General features: G+C 46.0%; 1 long non-coding RNA gene across 1 annotated transcript; it reads left to right on the top strand.

The window, feature by feature from the left end:
• Positions 1-19: 19 nt before the first annotated feature.
• LOC111734514 lies at positions 20-2,106 on the top strand. Its single transcript, XR_002778476.1, has 2 exons — positions 20-307; positions 1,256-2,106. It is a non-coding gene; the product is annotated as an uncharacterized LOC111734514 (long non-coding RNA).
• Positions 2,107-2,250: the final 144 nt, after the last annotated feature.

Raw genomic sequence — 2,250 nt, 5'->3', positions numbered from 1 at the left:
CAAGGGGGTTGTTGGCTCAGATGTGACTAGCATTCAGTAGACTTAATAAACTCCCCATTTGCTGTCAGAGATTCCGGACACTGCTGTCTTCAGCTTCCCAGTTGTTTGTTTGTTTGTTTGTTTGTTTGTTTGTTTCCCCAGGGGCTTGGAAGAGACTAAGTCAACCCACCTGCGGTATCTCTCCCAGTGGGCGCAGGGCGCCTGTCATGGAGCATGCGCAAAGCAGGCCTCCCAGACTCCCTTAACCGGCTCCTCCCAGCGTCTTCCCCTTCTCAGTCAAGTTCACTCCATCCTTGCCGGTGCTCAGGTGGGAAAGCTTGTCATCGTCCTTGATGCCTCTCTGGCTCCCGCACTGGTCTCTACTGCATCAGCGGCCCTGCAGTCGGTCTACACAGTGGGAATAGAATTTAAACATTCTGGCCTCGTGGGTGCAAACCAGCAGCACTCCCACCTGGGGCGACAGTGACTGTCTCCTGACCCGTCTCCCCGCCGCCTGCCTTGCCCTTCCTCCCCAGCCTGACGCGTGTCCCGGAAGCCCTGTCTTTCAGGGCGAAGCGTTAGCCATTTTCACCTGCAGCGGAAAAAGATGGCGAATTGTTTTTTCCTGTCTCTTCTTTACAAAGGTCATCCTGGCTCTTTGTTATCATCACCATATTTACATTTTTTTAAGGCTAAAAGCATCTCAAATTTGAGTATTGAGTTGATTAAAGCAAAATGCTCGTCTCGTCATTGTAAGGACCCCAAACTTTAAAGCTTTTGAAGCAAGAAAACTCTCCCATTGATGTTAAAAGAGAGTTTCGTAATTTGGGTTGGATTTTTTTTAAGGTGCGCGCGCACACACGCACACACACACACACACACACACACACACACACACACACACACACACACACACTTTGACAGAGCTGTTTATTTTCACAGCAGCACCGGGTAGAAAGTACAGAGCTGGTGCATACGGCTTCCCTTACACATGCACCGCCATCGACAGCCACGTCACAGGCGATAACCGACTCCACTGAGGAGCTCGCATGGCCATGTCGTTGTCAGCCAAAGCTGACAGTTTGCATTAGGGATCACTCTCACTGTCGTGCACTGTATACTTCGGACGAACGGCTAATGTTGTTATCCACCTTTGCTGTGTCACACAGTCTAGTTTGGCATCCTTAAAAATTCCCGGTGCTCTGCCTATTCGTCCCGCCCTTCCCCAGCCCGTGGCAACCACTGACTTTCTACTGTTTTCATCTGCCTTTTGCAGAATGCGTCATGCTGTATGCAGCCTTTCCCCATGGACATCTTGCCCTGAGTCATACGCATTGAAGTGGATCCTGTCTTCCCATTGTGCAGAGTAACATCATGGTAAACTAGGAACAAATGGCGAAAGCGAGAGACCTTTGAAATGAAAGAGAGCATTTATTTGAAATACAACACATTTATTTGAAATCCTGGATAGCTGTTCAGGAAGCACCGATTCAGGCAGAAACCCCAAGAGTCTTCTGTTAAGGAGCAAAAGGTGAGGAGGTGTTTATAAGAAAGGGAAGGGGGACAGTGGCATCCATAGCAGGAAGGCATCTCTACTGGTGCAGTAACAGAACATAGCGATGGTCATTGTAAAGGATGTTTCTAACTTTTGGTTGCTTTTGGTAGTCATCAGTCCGAGAGCGGTAACATTTTCTTTCTTGTCAGCTTGTAAACACTTCTTAGAGACACGATGTCATTTTAGGCCCAGTGCCAAGGGTCTTTGTGAGACATAACATTTCCTTGTACCACATTCAGGTTCCCGGTCAGATAGGAAAGAGTTTTGAAACTTTAAATTTCTTTGTTTAGAAATTCAATTTCTATGTAAGAAGTTAAATTGCTTGGTAGATATGAGATTGTCTTGTATGATGTTCAATTTCTGTGTAAGACATTAAATCATCTTTTTAAGCATCAGACTGGTTTGTTAGACATTAAATTTCCCAGTTAGATTAAATGTCTTTATAAGACATTACATTTCTTTGTAAGGTATTAAATTTCCTCGTTCGACATGAAATATCAGTGTAAGACTTCAATTTCACAGCAAGAAATGAAATATTTTTGTAACACAATAAATTCCAGTATCATGTCATCCTCTTTATCGTCATCTGGTGAAGAGTTCTCTGGCACACAGTGTGGTTTTGGGCTCGGCGCAAAGGGTATCTGGCCTTGTTGCAACATTCCAAACGTTGGAGGCATCAGACAGTCCCTCTGGGACGGCAGGTCAGGCTCCATGTC

Source organism: Pteropus vampyrus, unplaced genomic scaffold (assembly GCF_000151845.1).
Source record: "Pteropus vampyrus isolate Shadow unplaced genomic scaffold, Pvam_2.0 Scaffold1588, whole genome shotgun sequence".
Lineage (NCBI taxonomy): Eukaryota > Metazoa > Chordata > Mammalia > Chiroptera > Pteropodidae > Pteropus > Pteropus vampyrus.
The sequence above is the reverse complement of the archived record's forward strand: the minus strand, read 5'-3'. Positions and strand labels throughout refer to the sequence as shown.